The sequence below is a fragment of the Schistocerca serialis genome, chromosome 6 (assembly GCF_023864345.2).
Source record: "Schistocerca serialis cubense isolate TAMUIC-IGC-003099 chromosome 6, iqSchSeri2.2, whole genome shotgun sequence".
NCBI classification, from domain to species: Eukaryota; Metazoa; Arthropoda; class Insecta; order Orthoptera; family Acrididae; genus Schistocerca; species Schistocerca serialis.
In genome coordinates this window covers 483,936,149-483,960,240 of record NC_064643.1, presented here as the reverse complement: position 1 = coordinate 483,960,240, position 24,092 = coordinate 483,936,149, and the positions used below count along the sequence as shown (strand labels likewise).

Sequence of the window (24,092 nt, the reverse complement as noted above, 5' to 3'; positions counted from 1 at the left end):
TTAGGTCAGATTCTGAACAAGAATCACTTGAGCAGTCGCTCATGCCATTTACGCAGGAATTATCCCAGCATTTGCCTTCATTATTTACAGAAACCGATCCGTTTCGCAGAACTGCGATAACTTGACTTACCAGTTATTCAACAATTGGTAGATAGCGCAATACGGGAGGGGGGGAAGGGAAAGGAGGGAGACTGAGACAAGCCCTTTCAGTATCTACCCACAACCCCTTTATATTTATAGACGAGAGATCTCTGGTGCCAAATTGTCGCATACGAGTAAATAGCCTGTAAGGGTCTAGAATGAAGAGGGAGATTCCGGGTTTGGGTCACGGTACAGTACACAGTTTTAATCTGCCGAGAAGTTAAAGATCAGAACACACTCCTCTGCAGAGTGAAACTTTGAACAGGAGTGTGTACTGATTTTAACTCCTCGTAAGATTAAAACTGTGTTGTACCGTGACTCAAATCCGTAACCTCCCTCTTTCTGGGTAAGTACTCCAGCGGCGGAGTCACTCACGTACCACTCACGCGACAGGTACTGTGAGGACGTGACTAGATGGCACAGTGGTTACAGTACTGGCTCACGAAAGGCAAAGTTTCCGGTCTCGATCCCCAGTTTTAATCTGCCAGCACTTTTCAGTCTATAAGATTCATTGTGCGTGAAGCTGGCGACTAAAAACACTGTCAAAACTACTTGAATGCTTATCAGTTTAATTAAGATAGTCCGCGTATCATTACTATTCACATCCTGATTGAATGTGTCAAAGTTCTGATACGTGAAAAGTTGAGGAGCATACAAATGATACTGCCATCGATGCAACACTCAACAGCGGTTAACAGTAAATGCTCCGTGGAAAACGTCAACAGTCCAAAGCAATAGCACAAAAGACACACGTGGAAGTAACTTCAACCAACGCAATGCCTTACGGATAAGGAAGCTGTTTAGCGTCGTGCGATCGGCGTTTTGCATAATCGGATTGATCGATCTATAAGTTTTCAGCCCTATGTAATCAAATAAAATACAGGTAATGAAAGGTTATCTACAACTTGTACAGACACCAGACAGCAGTTATATGACTCGAAAGGCGTGAAAGGGAAGGAATGGTGAGTCACAATCGTAACTTCTCGCTTATGTGTGTCAACCTGTAAAAGCAACCAAGAAGAAAAAGTAACCAAGAAGAAACCTGAATAGGGAATTCAAGAGCGAAGAATTTAAGTAAGATGTATCAACAACACTGCAGTTCCATCGAAGACAGCAAAGGACTTGAAAGAGTCGTTGAATGGAATGGACAGTGTCTTGAAAGAAGATTATGGCATAAATACAACAAAAGTAATAAAGGTAATGGAATGTAGTCCAATTAAATGATGTGGTGCTGACGGGATTAGATTACGAAATGGCACACTAGTACCAATATACCAATATGAGGTTTGCTATTTGGGCTGCAAAATATGTGATTATGGCCAAAGTAAAGAGGAATTTAAATAGAGACTGGCAATAGAAAGAAAAGTGTTTCCGAAAAACAGATATATGTTAACATCAAATACAAATTTAATTGTTAGAAAGTCTTTTCTGAAGGCATTTGTCTGAAGTGAATCCTTACACGGAAGTGAAACATGAACGATAAGCAGTCGAGACAAGAAGAGAATAAATTCTTTTGAATGTGGTGCTTAGAAGAATGCTGAAGATTAGATGGGTAGATCTAGTAATTAATGACTAGGTACTGAATTGAATTGGGGAAAATGTTTATAGCATCACTTGACTAAAAGAAGGGCTAGGTTGATTGGACACACCCTGAGGCATCAAGGAATTGTCAGTCTGGTAATGGAAGAATGTGCTTGGGATAAAAACTGTAGTAGAAGATCTGGCATGAATACAATAAGCAGGCGGAGGGTGTAGTAGTTACGTAGAGATAAAGAGGCTTGCATAGCGCAGACTGGAGTGCAGAGCTGCATGGAATTGCAATTCCGACTGAAGTTCACGAGAAAAAACACAGCCAAATGAGAACTCCAAGAATCTACTGGAGTCGCTGCCGCCTGAACTGTGGCTTTAATAGATACTGATCGACTGATGGTCCAATTAAGATGTATCCCCCTGTATTGACGAATACGAATGTAATGTCAGAATGCAGATTTATCTCGGCAAATTTCACTAATTAAACCCTCTCTGGTTATTAGGCCAATAAAAGTTCCTCTTATATCTTCCGGCTATGGAAGGCACGATGAAGACGACTACTAGAAGCTTGTCCAGACGTTGCTTCGAGATGACGCTGTTACTTGATCAGTACCTCAACAAGTTTGAATTGCGCATGTGGTAAGTCACATTAGTATGTGTGTTGCACATTATTTCAGACGATTCTTGTTCATCTTCGATACGAAGGACAACAGGACCACCGATGGTAACTGTCACCTTAAGTCCTGCAGCACAGTGGTCTAAAAGTAACGACAACGTTTTTAATCTGACGCATCTCTCAACCACCTTCATATTAAATTAAGTCTTACTTTATTTTCTGTCATTACGTATATTAATGGGATTTCACCACAAATGAGTACTTTTTTATCAGACCGAATATTTTAGAAGGATCGCAGGCAAGTAGAACACACCGATTTTGGAATGATACTTATTTGGAATGGATTCCGTCTATCCTCTATGTATACTGCAGAGGAACGCGCAGGCAGTATCAATGCCCGTGGATAACGAAACGTATCGGCGTAACTAATCAGAGAATGAAATCTAATCTGTCAACGCGACAGGGGTACAAACTGCTTGCTGGAAAAAAAATAATGTGCCGAACGAGAGGAATAAGAAGTACCGAATCAATACCTCGAGTCTCTTGAAATATCCTTAAGCTAATAAACATGGTAGGTGGTGCGCTGCAATTTCGTGCCCCCTCCCCACACACACACACACACACACACACACACACACACACACGCGCGCGCGCGCGCGCGCGCGCGCGCGCTCGTCCTCCCGCCACCTCGATTTACGAGTTGCAAACCTCTCGAGATGGAATGCCTCAACCATCTATTAAGCCCTGCTAAACCTCTGCCACACCTTCAAGTAATCCTGTTTTAGCTATTTAGTCTGTCTTCGTCGGAGGTGAATTTCTAATGAGTTGCGTGAGGCTTGCAACCTCCATTTCACAATTTTTACCTGTGACTGTGCGATTTCTAAATCGAAGTCCTTCTGTTAACATTCGCTCAATGGCAGGGCAAAAACAAACAAGTGGATAAGCGCACCTGCTCCTAACACTTTTTGTCCCAGTGTATGTATCATTCATCGCAGAGATTACGCGTTAACGAAGACGGCTCTTCCACATAAATAATGCATTGTCTGAACAGCGCTCCGAGGTCAGTTCCTCTGAAAGCATGACAATGGGGTGGTGTCTGGAAAGAAGGCTGGCTGTCCAGTTATTATTCCGAGAGCTCTACACGGTTCCACAGTTATGCTAGAAGCAAACCCTTAGTGTACAGCGGGCGGCGTACACTTGTCCGAACAGGGGCAACTCACACCGCAAAGCGCTCCAACTTGAAAAGCTTCTTCCTCTAAGCATTAATATCATCTAGTACGGGGCCCGCTGTCTTCAAGATTTGACAAATTTATTTTATTTAACTTTGTGGGCGGATGTCCTTCTTCTCGGCGCAGGGAATTCGTGTGCGACATCTGTCTGAATTGTGTAAACTTTCTTCTGTGTGTGATAGTATTATAAGTATTTTGTGTATCATATTTTCGGAGACGGAAATCTGGGACCAACTCAGAATTTGTCTGACGGAACGCGGAAAATCGCCTAAAAACCACACTCAGGGTGGGTGGTGAACCGGCCACGGTCGTTAATCCGCCGCGAGGATTCGAGCCGGGTCTGGCTCACGTTCCTGTCTCGTAAACTAGCGTGCTGCATGTTACACCTTACGAGAAACGCTTGGTAGATGTGATGAGAGGTACAGACAAACAAATGGTTACACTCTGAGGAAAACTGAATCATTTATTCAATAGTAAGAACTTCACAAATTGACCAAGTCAATAACGCTTTGGTCCACCTCCGCTTGGCACTGATGTCATCCTGAGAGATGTTCCAAATTTTGTCCAATTGGCGCGGTAGATAGTCAAAATCCGAGCTGGTTGGAGGGCCTTGCCCGTGATGTTCCAAACGTTCTCAATTGGGGGGAGATTCAGCGACCTTGCTGGACAAAGTAGGGTTTAGCAAGCGCGAAGACAAGCAGTAGAAGCTCCCGCCGCATGTGAGCAGGCATTATCTTGCTGAAATGTAAGCTCAAGATGGGTTGCCATGTAGAGCAATAAAATAAGGCGTAGAATAACATCGACGTACCGTTCTGCCGTACAGGTGCTGCCGCTGACACCAAGAGGATCCTGCTATGAAAAGACCTGGCACCCCAGACCAACACTCCTGGCAGTCAGGCCCTATGGCCGTCGACAGCCAGGTTGATATCACACAGCTGTCTGGGGCGTCTCCAGACACGTCTTCGCTTGTTACGGGAACTGGAATCTAAATGATTGGCGTATAATTGTCCTTAGTGATGAGTCCCGCTTCGAATCGAGCCGTGATGACCAGCGAAGCCATGTCTGGAGACTCCCCGAACAACGGTGGAATACCAACCCGGCTGTCGATGACCATACGACCCAACACCATGAATGGTGGTCTTAGGTGCGATTTCTTTGCTCACCTGGACCCGTTTGGTTTTCATCCACAGCACCCTCACAGAACAGCGGTACGTTGATGCTATTCTAGGCGCCGTTTTGTTGCCCTTCATGGCAAGCCATCCTGAGCCTAAATTTCAATTAGATAATGCCCGCCCGCACACGGCGAGAGTTTATACTGCTTGACAAGTACTAACTTCACCAGGAAGGTCGCTGGATCTCTTCCCAACTGAGAACGTTTGGAGCATTATGGGCAGGATCCTCCAAATAGCCCGTGATTTTGACGATCTAACACACCAGATGGACAGAATGTGGCACGATATCCCTCAAGAGGCATCCAACAACTCTATCGATCAATGCCGAGCCGAAGAACTGCTTGCATAAGGACCAGAAGTAGACCAACGCGCTAGTGACTTACTCAATTTGCGAAGCCCTTTCTCATCTACAAACCAACCAATTTTCTTTAAAATTGTATCATTTGTTTGTTTGCACATGTACATCATATCCACCCTACGATTCCATTCGGGTAATTCCTTCGTTTTGCGTCGGATTTTTTTAATGACAGCTACTACTACTCTCACAGATATATACGAAGAACCAGAGGCTTGGTGATTCTGAGTAGCTGTAAATTGTGATACCTTGAGCTGGAACAACAATCTAAATGGTTCAAATGGCTCTGAGCACTATGGGACTCAACTGCTGAGGTCATTAGTCCCCTAGAACTTAGAACTAGTTAAACCTAACTAACCTAAGGACATCACAAACATCCATGCCCGAGGCAGGATTCGAACCTGCGACCGTAGCGGTCTTGCGGTTCCAGACTGCAGCGCCTTTAACCGCACGGCCACTTCGGCCGGCAACAACAATCTAATCTTCTGACAGAAAGGTCTCTACATATTGCTCACTTGTGCTTTCAGGCGCAATTCCCTTTTTGTCCTACTGCTCTGCTCGGACAAATGCATTTCTCGTACGCAGGGACTAGTAGACAGTTAGACGATACTTTAAGATTTAATATCATACAAACCGAACGGGTGTGGCGGTAAGTGTGTGTCTCCACTCTGCGACACTCAAAGGGATTCCCACGCAGTAAGCCCTCTCGATACTTATCAGTTCGCGTGAAGAATAGAATATATCACGAAGTGACTGGTGCTAGCAATTGCTTTGCTGCCTCTTGACGACGACCGCCAACTACGTGTGATCCAGTGAAAGCGGTATTTCCCAGTGTCGCAAAAATTCTGAGTGGAATTTGAGCGCATGAGACAGACTAGCGGTAAGCAACTAATCAACCTTTTTACTTACGCTTCATGAATAGGAAACGTTGAAACGCATTACAACCAGTTAGGGTTATGAGGAAGAGAAATTCTCAAGAAAACTTAGTGCAGCAATAATTCCAAAAGCGCAGCAGCAGCTACTACATAATGCGCCAATTCTCTACAAATCTGGGTCAACTGTTGGAATCCATGGGCCGATAGCGTTAACAAACGTGCAACTTACTAGTTTTCTAATGCTTCACAAACAGAGAAATAGTTTAGCCCGTAAACATTAAGTGCGCTGCAGACATTAAATGTAACCTGACCGGTTTGAAACATTTTAAAACAACCGCTCTAGCCTGTGCAAGGTCGCTCACGTGTTTTCTTTCGGACTACACATTTACTACCCTTGATCCCAGCCTATCGAATCACATTTCCAGACTAGTTTCTTCTCACTGCAAGCGAGCAACAGACTGTTTACAGTACCGGTATGTAAATTACTTAGCTTTAGCATTTTTGTCTTTAATTTTCACGTTTCTGGCGTCACTTTCTTTTCTTTACACAATTTAAACATTTCTCTCTGAATTAAGCGAAATCGGAGCAATCGCAACCGTAGTTAGCTGGCTGGCTTCTATCATATCACCCATTCTCTGCCTCGTATTTCATTAGCTATTTGCCACAGAGCCCACAATCGAATGAACTCCTCATTCTCCTGTTGTTCACAAATTCCACTGGCAGAAGTACCTTATTTTCGTTAAAAAGTTCACTACTGATCTAACTTTGTTGCGGCTGTAGTATCAAATAACTGTGTTACCTAAGGCCTTCAATCTACACTTATTTCTGCAACTTACCTCTGTAAACAGCAGACCTACTCACAATCGTTTGTCTCCAACGCAAATCTTCAAACAAAATTCTTGAAATATCTATATTCAACAATACGGAGAAATTCCTTTTTTAGACGCTGTAGGTGAAAAAATTTCGTTTCAAAACCAGCAAAGTAAAACAGACACCTAGAACCAACAATTAAAGTTATTCCAGGACAACACACACAATTCAAGTCCAAGTAGCAAATGTGATTTATCCAGCTTGCAAAAGGGTTATGATGTTTGCTTCCATGTCTGAAAGAATCAGACATTATTAACGATCGACAGCCGTACAAAATTTATTCGAAATAAAATCGCTAATGCGAATATTTTGACTTCATCTGTATTTAAAAAAAATTGGAAATTTGTGGTAAGGTCTTAGGGGACCAAACTGCTGAGGTCATCGGTTCCTAAGCTTACGCACTGCTTAATCTAACTTAAACTAACTTACACTATGGACAACACACACTCCCATGCCCGAGTGAGGACTCGAACCTCGGATAGGGGTAGTCGCCCGGACCGCGGCAAGTCGCCTCAGACCACGCGGCTACCCCAAGCGGCTCTGTATTAGACACAGTTGTAAATAAGCTGATAATAACCAATAAAAGGAAATGATATTGCTTTTAAAAATAAATTACAGATCACTTTTCGGAAAACAGATTTTGTTTGTGTCCGGTTAAATTCTGTACTCGATGTATAATTCTATCACGAATTATTTATTCCATTATCTGCACTAGCATAAGGAGTGCTGCACGAGGAAAGCAGTTTGAGAAATATTCTGAAAGCAGCGCACGATTCTGTATTCGATATGTGGCAAATCGTGAGGCGAAAAGCGATACCTAATTCTGTGCAAGTATTAGCCATAGGTGAATGCCGCGTTTCATTTCAAAATGCCGTTCAGGATTAGGTAGCGAGAAATCGAGAAATGCTGCGCACACACAGTACTATTCGGGAACATTACAAGTTTGCATTTCTGGAATTTGACGCGCTCTTAGCCCAAAAAATCATTTGCTGTCTCGAAATTAATTCTAGCATCATACTCCCGAATACCTTTTCTGTTTCAATTCGCCAAATTGTGAATTTCACCATAGGAAGTGTATGAAGCGCAGGGATGTGAATCCTAATTCAGTATGTTCAAATATCTTTTGTCTGAGCACACGAGCGAACGAATTAATCCCTCAAGTGCTTCCGGCAACTGTCCGAGGACGTGGATTGCCATTGCTCAGTCCACATGGATCGTGAAACTGAGACGAAACACAGATGGCGCCGTTCTCTTAAATAAAACAACCACTGTGCATTAGCGGGATGTAGGTCAAGAGCCATGGGCGCACCGAGAAAAAACAAATGACTGCGGACCAGACGGCACGATGTTCAAGACTGGCTGCTTCTCAATCAAGCGGCACGATTTCGAGGGCCTACGTACCTCACAATAACTTAAAAACTAAAAGTACAACTCTTCCACTTCCTGTTCTTTCATCAAAACCGTTTAAATCTTAGTATACAAATTTAGAAGGTAAGACAGAGACGTGCAATTTTTTGGCATATTTTTATGATTTCAGAAGTCCCGTACATCCAACACAAGTGTCATTTATAGCATGTAAGCAACAACTTGAAAAGATCATGACGTCTCCTTCATGCAATGCGTACTGGAAAGAAACTACGTCAGTCAACGGACACGACGACAAACGGATACGCGCACAAAAAGCGCCTTGACTGTATTTACATAAGACATCGGCATCCCGTTTTCATTTTCATGAAAACAACATGAGTGTCTGTCTGTTCCTGAACATTGTTGCTTCCCATCACAGAACTGCTGCAAGACACTGTACGGAAAGTATCTACGAGGAGAGCAAGAAGATAAATTAAGTAAATATTTCGATTAAGATGTAGGCGCCTGGCCAGCATTATCAGCAGCTGAAACACCTCTTTCGTAAGTACGACAGACACATTCGTTCTGTCATGGAAATACATTGTTAATGTTTTTGGTGCTCTCTACCACTGCTGCCCTGATACGTCAGGTAACAACTGGGTACAAGGAATAATGTAATACTACGATTACCAGCACATTCCGTCTCGACAACCATGATTAGCAATTTATTCCGCCGGATGTTTTGAAAAATTGCTAACATTCTCGCTGACCTATGCTACGCAGTGTGAGATGACGGAAACTACCCATTATTTGCACTTCATGAAAAGCCGTTTTCGCGATTTATCCTAACGTTATTAATTGTTCATCGCTATCGATTCCTGAATAACATTTAATAGAAATTTAACACTAAATCAGATAGACTGAAATACGCTGTATGAACTAAAGATTAGATGATTATTGCAGTCTCCCTCAATGGCAGTTGTGTTCACTACGGTCGAAATGTTTTTCAGGACTAGGGCATACCAGTTCAGAGGACATAATGTATCTCGGGCAACGAAAAATACCAGAGAAGGGACGGGGTGAAGTGAGAGGATAATGTCTCGTCGATAACATGGCAATTTCCTCACTAACGCTAGCTCGGTTGGCAAAGACTGTTGGACGGAATCGGTCGCGGTCTTTTTGCAGAAAACTGTTTTCGGCATTTGCCTTAAATAATTTAGAGAAACCGCGAAAAACCTAAACCAGGACGTCTCTCTTAAACATGAGTTAGTGTCTTCAATAAACATTGGAGTGGTGGCGCATGCGCATAGACTAGTGCTACATGCCCGCTCTTCGTCCAGTTTTGCGGCATCTGAGGCGCGCAGAAGCATTCGTAGCGGAAGTACTGCAAGCACACCCTCTCTGAATTGTGAATAAGCAAAGTTAGCCGGATTATATTTCCCCAAGAGGGATATACTGATTGTGATCTTCTAGGCCCTCAGATTCAGCCAGTAAGCCTTTAATCTACCTAAAAGCATTCAATTTTTACGGCACTGACTTAGGCAATTTTGGAAGCAATGAAGTTTGTAACATTCAGCTCCCTTCTTACATGTATTAATCGTGCCCGTCTTTCAGTGTCCTAAAAATATTCAGCACCAGAGACGGAATAAAATAGCCAACCCTTACATACTGGATGTGGTACTGAAAATGGAGAGCACAATCAATCACTCCACTTTAGCTGCATTCCCCATGCTGGCACCCGCTATAATGAGCAGCTGACGTTTAGCGAAGCAAGCTGTATCTTGAAACTGTTCTCGTTTAGAAATTGCCCTATAGATACTACTTACGTAAGATCAAAAGCCACGGATAACATCGATGGCAAGGGATACAGAACGTTTCAAAACAAACGATAGGGGCATATTATACGACATTACAACCTCAGATTCCTACAAGGCCGTGGTTTACGAGGGCTCACTTGGACCGATCAACGACTTCCACCATCATTCCACTCCGCATTAATCACGCGTCTTTTTCTCTGTATCTATATAGAATCAACATTTACCATTCTCCTTCATGTGAGTGTAATTCTAATCAGAAGCTGATGCAAACCACGTCTTTTTTTCGTTTCCCAAATTTGACCGAGAAAAATTAGAATTGTGAAGACATTCATGAATATGGAATAATCTCTCTCAGTCAGCTTCTATTTCTTTTACTAAAGATACTCGTTTTATCGAAGTCACTATAAAATTCCTCAGTCCTATAGGGAAATCCTGCAGATCATCAGAGTACACGTATTTTCACCTCCCTGTATCGCTTGTGATTAAATTTAAGAAATATTATGAACTGGTAACAGAAAATTTACTTATCAAAATTTGCTTATCAGGCTATTGTTAAAAATTTACAGTGAAAAAAAATTGACGGCTTGAGTTTTTGATTTTGTAAGTACACATTCATGTATTTTCTCTGTACAAATAAGTATACAATGTAAACACATGATTTAGATGGTTAAACAGAGTACACACTCTGGAAGCCAAATACAGAAAAAGTTAAAAGCCAATATTTAAAATAATAGAATTGTCACTAGACGTGACATTAGGAGTAAGTGTTAAGTCACGTCTACCTACGGCTAATTCTACTACGTCGGCTACTGAATTTTAACTTCGGAAGACCGTAATTCTCATAGGCTGTCCATGCAATACCTCCAGTACGCATCGATAAAGCAGCTTATTTCTCGCTTATTAATGTCAGTGATGTGTTCTTATGATATAACTACTTCTGCAAGCATTTCTCCGGTTGTGACTATTCAAGCGTTTTATATTATATCTTGATTCCGTAGTACCTTAGGGCTATGTACACGTAGCAGTGACTGAATTCCATCCCAACTGTAAAGATACAGCACATGTAAAGGCAATTCAGGTACTCTTTCCCTGTGATGATATTTGAATCCGCGGACGAATTGAATGCAATGGGTTTCGTAAGTCTGAGTATGACGCGCGTGTTAAAGGAAGTTGGGCGCCGCATCACGCACTCAAGGCGACTGCCAAACAGGCGGGCAGTCCTACAAGGATGCCAATGGCCGTGGAGCGCAGTTCATGACGCGCGCCGCTCTTGTAGCCGGAAGTGAATGCGCTTACACACAAAAAACTACACGTCATGGGCTCACACGGACAGCTTCACAATAAAAAAATTACAGTACTGTCATATCGATCCAGCATCCTGATAAGAAACCAGGGCTCACTGACAATGAGTTCACAGGTGAAGGAAGAGTGGCTCTGATAGCAAGCAAGAAATGAAGATTTGGATTTAGCGTCCCGTCGACAATCAAGTCATTAGAGAGGGTGCACAAACTAGGTTAGAAGAAAGAGAGGGAAGATCGCGTTGTTTCGGACGAGATCTTCCCGGTAATCGCCTTACATGATATAGTGCAATTAAGAAAACCTAAATCACGATGGCCGGACGGAGATTATCAGTCTGTTCCTTTGTAAAGCGACTTCCTTGCTCAGCCACTGAGCCGTCTCACTCGGCTTCTAATAAGAAGAATCAATGAGTATCTGGTGTACATCTACATCTATACTTCGTTAGAGTGCAGAGTGCAAGCTGCCGACGTCACTTTCCTCCTTCCTGTTCCATCTGTGAATGGTGCGAGGGAAGAACGAGTATTGGTAACCATCCACGTGAGCTCCAATATCTCTAATTCATGGTCTTCTCGCAAAATGAATGTCAGAAGAAGCAAAACGTTGGATGACTTTCTACGAGCGAATGCTCTCTGAATTTACCACACTGTGATGCACAGTGTCTTCCTCGTAGCATCGGCCACTTGAGTTGGTTCAGAATCTCCGCGCAGTTTTTGCGCTCAGGAAACGAAGTTAAGAAAAAATCCACTGTTCCTCTCTGGATCTCGTCTATTTCTTTTATCGTATCTAACTGTTGAGGGTCCCAGTGTATACTCAAATACTGCTCACACGAGGGTTTTGTAAGCTGCCTCTTTCAAGGAATTTGGCTTTCCAATGCTAAATTTCATGTGCCAGTTCGACCTGAAATCGTTCCACACACATACTCCCAATAATTAATAAATGTGACTTTTTCCAACGATTGTGCGGAATAGTGCAATGAAACAATAACGAGTCTTTTTGTCTACTTACGCACAGCAGCTCGGCATTTGCCTTTCGCCTCTATGGAAACCAAAGGAATCTATATTAGTATGTCCCGGAGGCGGGGCAGGCTATTTTGAAGTCCTCTTCTTCCAAAATATTCAGTCGCGTAACTTGATCGCTACCTCGATCAGACAACCATCTCTGAGCACCATCGAATTTTCGAGTACACTGTGACTCAAGACCAGTCATCAACAGAAGCTTGGGGTGGATAATAAATTACGCAAAGGACTACTACGTTTTTGCTTTCGAAAGAACTACCCGATCTTACAAGGGCATATCTTTTATATGTAAACATACAATCCAGAGGAACATTTAAAAATTACGTTAGGGATCAGTTTTCATTTACTTGCAAGATGTTGTTTATACCACCATGAGGGGCTGAACTTCGTATGGTTTAGATCTCAAACATCACCACAAAACACGCCAGACGAACATGTGAAGAATGGCTAACTCTCGGCTGCAGTACTGGTAGACGTATGTAGACTAGCTGAAAATGTCCTTTCTGGTGCTCTACTTCTTGTACGAGCATACAGGGAGCGACCACTGTATTTCCTCTTACAGAAACAGCCGTTGTCTTGGAACTGCAAGCGCAGTCGTCGAATGGTTTCAGCTGTAGGAGGTACAGCGCCGTACTATCCACGAAAATCACGCCTCTCAGCTGTAATTCAATTGCAGCTGTTGAAACGGAGAGCGCAGAACGCTTTTTGTTCCTGTGTTATCGCGGGCACAAGACGCACACTGGGTAATAAAAAAACGAACGAGCCAGCGAGCGAGGTAACTGCCCCAGGCCAGGTAGTGTGCTCTACTGGCAACCGCCTAAACTGGCAACTTACAGCTGGCGCCAGGGTAAACTTTTAGTCTTCATACGTAAATCAGGAATTTACCCCAAGTTTCTATCTTCATTCGTGTAAAACGTACAGTCTTTCGACATCGGATGAATCATTTTGAAACACTGTGAAACTCCCATTGATATGGTCATGTCACATTAATCCTTTTCTCATATTCCATCCGATCTTCTTCTTTAAAAACAATACGTCAAATTCTCTGTTTTAGTTTAATACCGTTGTGAAATGGTATTAATTACGATTGGACGATGAAGCAAACAACGAGGACAAGTCGTCAAAATGGCTCTGAGCACTATGGGACTTAACATCTGAGGTCATAAGTCCCGTAGAACTTAGAACTACTTAAACATAACTAGCCTAAGGACATCACACACATCCATGCCCGAGGCAGGATTCGAACCTGCGACCGTAGTAGTCGCCAGGTTCCGGATTGAAACGCCTAGAACCGCTCGGCCACCGCAGACGGCGACAAGTAGTCAATTACTGGTAAAAAAAACTTACGTTTCTTTATTTTTTAACGCTTCTAACGCGATCACCAACACTGATATTACACAATGTGTAAACATAGCCTGCCTATCACAACTTCCTTTTCACAGTTCTCCTATGAATGGGTCCAGAATATCATTGCAGTATCGTGCGTTTATTGTTTCGTTGAAAAATATGGGACCCACAATCCGGCGTCTAGAAATTGCAATCCAAACTCGTATCTTCACAGAATGAACTGGTTTCTCATGAATACACAATGGATTTGCAGTACTCCACATATGAGAATTTTGAGAGTTCATGTACCCGGATAAATGAAACCACGCCTCATCAGTGAAAAACGTTTCATTAAGAATATCCCTTCCATTTTGTTGAACGAAATTTTTGAACCATTGACAATAATGCAGCCTCTTGCCATGATCAGTATTTTTCAGTTCTTGCACGACTGTCACTCAGCATGGGAAAAGTTCTAATTTTTTCCTTACAGCTGTGTGGGCCGTTCCGACACTTAACATCCATTTCCTGGGCGAGTTTTCTTACTGACTTGTTCGGGCTCATGGACATTTTATCGGTCAGACAAAACGCTAGGAAGACCACTTCTCGGTGCATGTCACTGAACTCGTACTTCGAAATTTATTAATCAAATCTCGCACAGTATCGCGACGTGGGAGTGTTGTCTCCGGGAAAACTGAATTAAATGTTTGACGAACTGTAACTGTCTATTTACGACCAGCTTTGAACACTTGTTCGACTAAAAACCAACGTTCTTCATTGGTTAGCGTTTTAACAGTGACAAAAGCGAAACAAACGAACAAAGGAACTAAAACGTTCACGTCAACACGTAACGACACACACCAACGATACTACTGACGCTGGCTGAGATAAGCGAAACAGTGGAATGCTGGGATAGTCCACTTAAAGGAAAGTAACCCAGGAAGGCGAACAATCACACGGCACGCGCGGCTAACAATCATACGGCATTGCGGAGAGACTTTTTGAACACCCCGTATTAACGGTATAATGTGCCATGACATATGTAGACGCGAATACATTTTAACCAACTACAGAGTCGGAGACTGTGACTGCAGCTTACAGCTTCTGACACAGCTGCTGCAGCTTCTTCTTCTTCTTCTTCTTCTTTTTCTTCTTCCACTACTAATACTACGAGGGGCCTTCAATAAGAAGTGCAACACGTTTTTTTAACAGTTTGGATTTATTCAGAATTCCAGTACACCATATTATTCTCCCCTCTTTTCCAACATTCTCCGTTTAATGTGACGGCCTTACGCCACCTTATTTGGAGGGCCTGTATGTTTGCATGTTACCACTCTACTGGTCAACGTCGCAGCCAACGTCTTGCTGCATCAATAACCTCCCCATCATCCAAGTACTGCTTCCTGCGGAGTGCATCCTTCATTGGGCCAAACAGATGGAAGTCGGAAGGTGCGAGATCAGGACTGATGATGTTTAGTTCGGGGGGGGCGGTCAACTGCGCTGTTATCAGCACCCGTACAAAGTCCCACTTTTTACACAGTCCAATTTTTAACTCAATCCAATCTAGCAACAGTCACGAAGGATGATGATGAAATGATGAGGACAACACAAACACCCAGTCCCCAGGCAGAGAAAATCCCCAACGCGTCCGGGCATCGAACCCAGGACCCCGTGACCCAGAGGCAGCAACGCTAGCCACTAGACTACGAGCTGCGGACAATAGAGATCCGGGCTGGTAGGGTAGTCCTGATCTCGCACCTTCCGACTTCCATCTGTTTGGCCCAATGAAGGATGCACTCCGCAGGAAGCAGTACTTGGATGATGGGGAAGTTATTGATACAGCAAGACGTTGGCTGCGACGTTGACCAGTAGAGTGGTAACATGCAAAATACAGGCAAACACTACAATGAAGTAGACTTGTGTGAGGCCTTGCGTTGTCAAGGAGAAGGAGAAGTTAATTTGCCCTTTGAGAGTGTCCGCACGTTCCAACATTGCAGGAGTCACCGCTGTGTGCGACCGGCCGGCACGCAAGAGAGGAGGAGATGATTAGCGTTTAACGTCCCGTCGACAACGAGGTCGTTAGAGACGGAGCACAAGCTCGTATTAGGGGACGACGGGGAAGGAAATCAGCCGTTCCCTTTCAAAGGAACCATCCCGGCATTTGCCTGAAGTGATTTAGGGAAATCACGCAAAATCTTAATCTGAATGGCCGCACGCGGGTTTGAACCGTCGTCTTCCTGCATACGAGTCCAGTGTGCTGACCACTGCGCCACCTCACTCGGTCACGCAGGAGATCGGACAGATTTGCGCGACCTTGTTGCGATCATGATAGACGCCTCGTCCAACGACTCACCGTGGTTTAATTCACTGCCAGGTCTCCGTACGCATTCCGCAAGCGCCCATGAATATCTGCAACACTCTCATTTTCCGCCGGAAGAAACTCAGCGACAGATCTCTGCTTGGAACGCATCTCCTTTACAAACGCCACTCTGAAGGCTACATACAGCGTCTCCACTTATCGAAACTTCATGAAACTCCACGGGCTGGAGAGGAAATATTCCACAATGTAATACAACAAACTATGCATTTTTTTCAACCAGAACTGGTCGAATAAAAAATGTGTAGCATTACTTATTGAACGCCCCTGGTACTACTACTACTATTACTACTACTACTGCTGCTACTACCTACACGCACTGCCCGTACAAGCGGTAGACTCCCAAGCACTGTCGTATTGGACACTGCAGTATGATTACTGATACATCGCGACAAATGCAGCCAGAAGAAAGAACTCAATGAAAACGGCGAAAACATAATCAACACCATGCATAAAGGTTAACACATTGCTATCAACAAAGTACTACACTGAGATGACAAAAGTCTTACGATACTTCGTAATATCGGGTCGGACCTCCTTTTGCACGACGTATTGCAGCAACTTGGCTTGCCATAGACTCAACAAGTCGTTGAAAGGGCCCTGCAAAAATATTTAGCCATGCCGCCTCTATACCCATCAATAATTGCGAAAGCGTTGCCGGTGCAGGATTTTTGTGCACGAATTGACCTCTCCAGTATGTTCCATGGGATTCAGGTCGGGCGATATGAATGGTCAATCATTCGCACGAATTGTCCAGAATGATCTTCAAACCAGTCACGAAAACTTGTGGCCCGGTAATGTGGAGCATTGTCGTCCATAAAAATTTCATCGTTGTTTGCGGACATGAAGTCAATGAATGGCTGCAGATGGTCTCCAAGTAGCCCAACATAGCGATTTCCAGTCGATGATCGGTTCGGTTGGACCAGAGGACCCAGTCCATTCCACGTAAACACTGCCCACACCATTATGGAGCCACCCCGAGCTTGAACAGTGCCTTGTTGACAACTTGCGTCCATGTCTTCGTGGAGTCTGCACCACACTCGAACGCTACAATCGCTTCTTACCAATTGAAATAGGGATTCATCTGACCAGGCCACGATTTTCCAGTGGTCTAGGGTCCAACAGATATCGTTATGAACCCAGGAGAGGCGCTGTTAGCAAAGGCATTCACGTCGGTCGTCTGCTGTGGTAGCCCATTAGCGCCGAATTTAGCCTCAATGTCCTAACGGATACGTTCGTCGTAGGACCTCACATGGATTTCTGTGGTTATATCAAGCAGTGTTGCACTGACAGCTCTACGCAAACCTCGCTTCTCTCGGCCGTCAACTGAAGGTCGTCGGCCACTGCCTTGTCCGTGGTGAGAGGTAATGCCTGAAATCTGGTATTATCCGCAAACTCTTGACACTGTGGTTCTTGGAATACTGAATTCTCTAACGATTTCCGAAATGGAGTATCCCACATGTCTAGCTTCAATTACCAATCACGTCGGACGCCTTTTCACAAGGATCATCTAAGTACAAATGACAGCTCGGCCAATGCACAGCCCTTTTGTACCTTGTATACGCTATACTACCGCCATCTGTATATGTGCAAATCGCTATTCCATAGCTTTTGACACATCAGTGTAAAATCACAACGGATGACGTCCCCCCCAGGTAGCTGAGTAGTCAGCGCGACGGAATGTCATACCTAACGGCCCGGGTTCGATTCCCGGCTGGGTCGGAGATTTTCTTCGCTCAGGGACTGGGTGTAGTTTTGTCCTTATCATCACCATTTCATCCCCATCGACACTGAAGTCGCCGAAGTGGCGTCAACTCGAAAAACATGCACCAGGCGAACGGTCTACCCGCCGGGAGGTCCTAACCACATGGCATTTCCATTACAACGGATAACCAAGGAACCCGACAGAAAAATTTTATCAGGGTGGACAGACGAGGGTAAGGAAGTACGAAGTGCAAAAGACGGATGCGCGGACGGAAGTGACAACTCCATTAGCGACTTGGCGAAGCTCAGGGTGGGCGCTAACAGAGTGGCGTTGGTTCGCCACTGACGTATAACGCGGCCACTAGCCGCGCGAGCCAGCGCCGTACTTTTCAATGCCGGCGCGCCCACGTCCACACGCCGTCTGATGCAAAGGTCGCCACGCTTCAGCTCCCGCCCTGCTCGTCTGCTGTTGCTCACGTAGACCAACAGGTACATACACCCCCGCGCGCGTCCCTACCTCTGCCGTGTCAACGTTTGAAACCTGCATCCAATCCGGGTCACGTGACGGAGGGAAAAATTCCGAGTTTCTGTCATTACGCACTATACGAAGTGGAGCCCATAGCCACAGTTTCCTCATTTATAGCCGAAACCGAGTATCTATTTCACTAACTGAACGGCTTGTTGCATTAGCAGCGCACATGCAGCAGTACAGTTAACCTAATTTCTCCGAGATTCCCAATATTAACGTTATGGTAATCGTTTTTACATTTGGTCACGTGAAGCGTCAATAAACAGTTTGAAACAATGTATTGACAGCTCTTTTTTCTATAAATGACATAATTACAGTTCTCTCGCGAGTTCCTGTTATTGTTGCTCTGTGACTCATTTAATTCACCGCTTCCACAGGAACAGATGACAAAGTATGGGTTTTGCAGGAAGAATTTAGTTTTCTGACGATTCCTCAATGACACGTCTGAACGTTTTATTACGATTTTATGAGAAATGTCATATATTTATATCACTAATATCTCGTCTTTGTACTCATAAATCATAGTTTTCCTTAATCCAGTAATATCGAAAGAGTAACAAGATAAGACGGCAGAAAGCAAGCAGCTACAGCCGTAATTTTTCCCCAATGCGATGCAGCTCTACTGTACGGTTAAATGATGATGGCGTCCTCTCGCGTAAAATATCACTGAGGTAAAATAGTCCCCCATTCGGTTCTCCGGGCGGAGACTACTCAGGAGATCGTAGCCATCAGGAGAAACAAACCTTGCATTCTATCCGATACGAGCGTGGTGTGTTAGATCCCTTAATCGGCCAGGTAGGTTAGAAATTTTTTTTTTAAAAAAAGGGAAATGGATAATTCGAAGTTAGATATAGGGACAATCAATCAAGTTCGGTGGCAGGACGAACAGGACTTCTGGTCAGGTGAGTACAGGGCTATAAATACAAAATCAAACAGGGGTCATGCAGGAGTAGGTCTAATAGTTAATAAGAAAATAGGAATGTGGCGAAGCTTCTGTGACACAACAGTGAACGAATTATCGTACCCAAAAGAGACTCGAAGCCCACACCCACAACATTAGTGTAAGTTCACAGGCCAAGCAGCTCTGCAGATGACGAAGAGATTAAAGAAAAGTATGACGAGCAAAAAAAAAAAAAAAAAAATCTGATAGTTAATGGAGACGAGAACTTAATTGTGTCGGGAGGCTGGAATTCGATAGTAGGAAAAGAAGGAGATAAAAAAGAGTAGGTGAATATGGAATGGGGGAAAAGGATGAAAGAAAAAACCATCTGGTAGAGTTTTGCACAGTATATAATTTAATCATCGATAACACTTGGTTTAAGAATCACGAAAGAAGGTTGTGTACATGGAACAGACCTAGAGACACCGTAAGGTTTCAAACTGATTATATAATGGTAAGAAGGAGATTCTGGAACCAGATTTTAAACAGAAAGACATTTTCAGGGACAGATGTGAGGAAATTAAGGAGATGGGACCTGGATAAGTTGAAAGAACTAGAGGTTGTTGATAGTTTCAGATGGAGCATTAGGCAGCGACTGACTACAACAAGGGAACGGAGTAGTGAATGCAGCAGAGGCTCAAATTGGTAAGGGCACAAGGCCTAGTAGAAATCCTTGGATAACACAGGACATGTTGAATGAAAAAGAATACGAAAGTCTAAAAAATGAGACGTTCAAAACGGCTTAGCTGGAATAGCTAGAAGACAAATCCTACGATTTAGAAGTATGTATCACTAGGGGAATGGCAGATAGCACCTACAGGAAAATTAAAGAAGCCTTTGGGGAAAAGAGAAGCAGCTATATGAGTCTCAAGAGCTCAGATGGACAACCAGTACTGAGCAAAGAGGGGAAAGCTGAAAGGTGGAAGGAATATACAGATGGTCTACAAGGGAGATGAACTCGAAGGCAGTAACATAAAAATGGAAGAGGACGTAGATAAAGAGCAGATGGGAGATATGACATTGCGAGAAGAATCTGAAAAAGCGCTGAAAGGTCTAACGGGAAACAAGAACCCAGCAGTAGACAAAATCCCGTCGGAACTACTGATAGCCCTGGGACAGCCAGCCAAGACAAAATTCTTCGTATGATGTGCAAGATGTGTCAGACAGGCGAAATATCCTCCGATTTAAAGGATAATGTAACAATTCTACTTGCAAATATAGCGGTTACCGAACTATCAGTTTAGTGAGTCAGCACTGCAAAATACGAGGGTTGGAACTTAGTGGCAACTATTTATGCACAAACAAACAAAAGAGTTACATGTTTGCACCTGTTACTGTCCTTCAAAGTAGTCACCAGCGTTATGTAGAACACGTTGCCAGCGATGTGGAAGGTGTAGTATACTAGTATACCGTTAGCAGAGCCTTTGCTGTTGATGGTGCGAAAGGAGCGGTGTAAAGTTATGGTGATCCTCGTGTATGACTGTGATGGTGTTATCCTAACGCATTACGTTCCTCCATGGCAGACCGTCAGTGCACAGTATTACTGTTTGTTTTTGGAGCACCACCTTCGACTAGCTTTGGGAAAGAAGCGACGACACTTTCTGCGCAACCCACCCATCATTTTACACGACAATGCGCGGGCGCATACAGCGCAAGCTGTGGCTGCTCTGTTCGGTAGATGGGACTGGGAAATACTGTACCATCCACCACACTTCCCGGACTTAAGTCCTTGTAACTTTGATAGATGAAGGAACCACTTCGCGACATTCGCTTCAGAACTGTTCCAGAGATTCGACAGGCAGTAGACCACTCCATTCGCACCATCAACAGAACTGGCTGTGCTAACGGTATACTACGCCTTCCACATCGCTGGCAACGGGTTCTGCACAACGCTGGTGACAGTAACAGGTGTAAACATGTACCTCTTTTGTATCGGCTGTGAATAAATAGTTGCCATTATTTAACTTCCAATCCTCGTACTAACAGAAGTTCTACTGTATAGGGAAAAATGTAATAACGGGCAGATTCTGGAGAAATGTAGGAACATGCGAGGAAATACCGAAACTACGACTCACCTTGGAAGATAGGTTAAGGAAAGGCAAACCTTCGTTTATAGCATTTGTGAACTTAGAGAAAGCTTTTGAGAACGATGACGGGAGCACAACCTGAAATTTTGAAGGTACCATAAGTAAAATACAGGAAGCGAAAGGCTGTTTACAGTTTGCATAGAAACCAGACTGCTGTTAAAATAGTCGAGGAGCATGAAACGGAAGCAGAAGTTGAGAAGGGAGTGAGGTAGGGTTGTAGCCTATCCCCGATGTTACAAATCTGTACACTGAACAAGCAGTAAAGAGATCCAAAGAAAATTTTGGAGTAGGAATTAAAGTTCTGGGAGAAGAAAAAAAACTTTGAGGTTCGCCAATGACTATGTAAGTCTGTCATATACAGCAAAGAACTTGAAAGAGCAGTTAAATGGAATGGACTGTCTTGAAAAAATAATGGATAATCTATATAGTCAAAAGCATCCACATTAGCACTGAGAAAGCATTCTGCAACAAACATCGCTAATATTTTGTTGTCACTACCTCATAGCCATACTTTTTCGCACACTTGAGGGACATAGTCACGTTTGACAACTATTACAAGCAGTGTGCCTTATTTAAAATAGATATTCTATTCCCCCCCCATGAACCATGGACCTTGCCGTTGGTGGGGAGGCTTGCGTGCCTCAGCGATACAGATAGCCGTACCCTAGGTGCAACCACAACGGAGGGGTATCTGTTGAGAGGCCAGACAAACGTGTGGTTCCTGAAGAGGGGCAGCAGCCTTTTCAGTAGTTGCAAGGGCAACAGTCTGGATGATTGACTGATCTGGCCTTGTAACAATAACCAAAACGGCCTTGCTGTGCTGGTACTGCGAACGGCTGAAAGCAAGGGGAAACTACAGCCGTAATTTTTCCCGAGGGCATGCAGCTTTACTGTACGATTAAATGATGATGGCGTCCTCTTGGGTAAAATATTCCGGAGGTCAAATAGTCCCCCATTCGGATCTCCGGGCGGGGACTACTCAGGAGGACGTCGTTATCAGGAGAAAGAAAACTGGCGTTCTACGGATCGGAGCGTGGAATGTCAGATCCCTTAATCGGGCAGGTAGGTTAGAAAATTTAAAAAGGGAAATGGATAGGTTGAAGTTAGATATAGTGGGAATTAGTGAAGTTCGGTGGCAGGAGGAACAAGACTTCTGGTCAGGTGACTACAGGGTTATAAACACAAAATCAAATAGGGGTAATGCAGGAGTAGGTTTAATAATGAATAGGAAAATAGGAATGCGGGTAAGCTACTACAAACAGCATAGTGAACGCATTATTGTGGCCAAGATAGATACGAAGCCCACACCTACTACAGTAGTACAAGTTTATATGCCAACTAGCTCTGCAGATGACGAAGAAATTGAAGAAATGTATGATGAAATAAAAGAAATTATTCAGATTGTGAAGGGAGACGAAAATTTAATAGTCATGGGTGACTGGAATTCGAGTGTAGGAAAAGGGAGAGAAGGAAACATAGTAGGTGAATATGGATTGGGGGACAGAAATGAAAGAGGAAGCCGCCTGGTAGAATTTTGCACAGAGCACAACATAATCATAGCTAACACTTGGTTTAAGAATCATGAAAGAAGGTTGTATACATGGAAGAACCCTGGAGATACTAAAAGGTATCAGATAGATTATATAATGGTAAGACAGAGATTTAGGAACCAGGTTTTAAATTGTAAGACATTTCCAGGGGCAGATGTGGACTCTGACCACAATCTATTGGTTATGACCTGTAGATTAAAACTGAAGAAACTGCAAAAAGGTGGGAATTTAAGGAGATGGGACCTGGATAAACTAAAAGAACCAGAGGTTGTACAGAGATTCAGGGAGAGCATAAGGGAGCAATTGACAGGAATGGGGGAATTAAATACAGTAGAAGAAGAATGGGTAGCTTTGAGGGATGAAGTAGTGACAGCAGCAGAGGATCAAGTAGGTAAAAAGACGAGGGCTGGTAGAAATCATTGGCTAACAGAAGAAATATTGAATTTAATTGATGAAAGGAGAAAATATAAAAATGCAGTAAGTGAAACAGGCAAAAAGGAATACAAACGTCTCAAAAATGAGATCGACAGGAAGTGCAAAATGGCTAAGCAGGGATGGCTAGAGGACAAATGTAAGGATGTAGAGGCCTATCTCACTAGGGGTAAGATAGATACCGCCTACAGGAAAATTAAAGAGACCTTTGGAGATAAGAGAACGACTTGTATGAATATCAAGAGCTCAGATGGAAACCCAGTTCTAAGCAAAGAAGGGAAAGCAGAAAGGTGGAAAGAGTATATAGAGGGTCTATACAAGGGCGATGTACTTGAGGACAATATTATGGAAATGGAAGAGGATGTAGATGAAGATGAAATGGGAGATATGATACTGCGTGAAGAGTTTGACAGAGCACTGAAAGACCTGAGTCGAAACAAGGCCCCCGGAGTAGACAATATTCCATTGGAACTACTGACGGCCGTGGGAGAGCCAGTCCAGACAAAACTCTACCATCTGGTGAGCAAGATGTATGAAACAGGCGAAATATCCTCAGACTTCAAGAAGAATATAATAATTCCAATCCCAAAGAAAGCAGGTGTTGACAGATGTGAAAATTACCGAACTATCAGCTTAATAAGTCACAGCTGCAAAATACTAACACGAATTCTTTACAGACGAATGGAAAAACTAGTAGAAGCCAACCTCGGGGAAGATCAGTTTGGATTCCGTAGAAACACTGGAACACGTGAGGCAATACTGACCTTACGACTTATCTTAGAAGAAAGATTAAGGAAAGGCAAACCTACGTTTCTAGCATTTGTAGACTTAGAGAAAGCTTTTGACAATGTTGACTGGAATACTCTCTTTCAAATTCTAAAGG

At 43.6% G+C, this 24,092-nt stretch overlaps 1 protein-coding gene across 2 annotated transcripts in view; it reads right to left on the bottom strand.

Moving 5' to 3' along the window:
* The window catches only part of LOC126484009 (3-hydroxy-3-methylglutaryl-coenzyme A reductase), a 405,549-nt gene that overhangs the window by 113,098 nt on the left and 268,359 nt on the right, over positions 1-24,092 (bottom strand). The gene's annotated exons all lie outside the window — the stretch shown is intronic.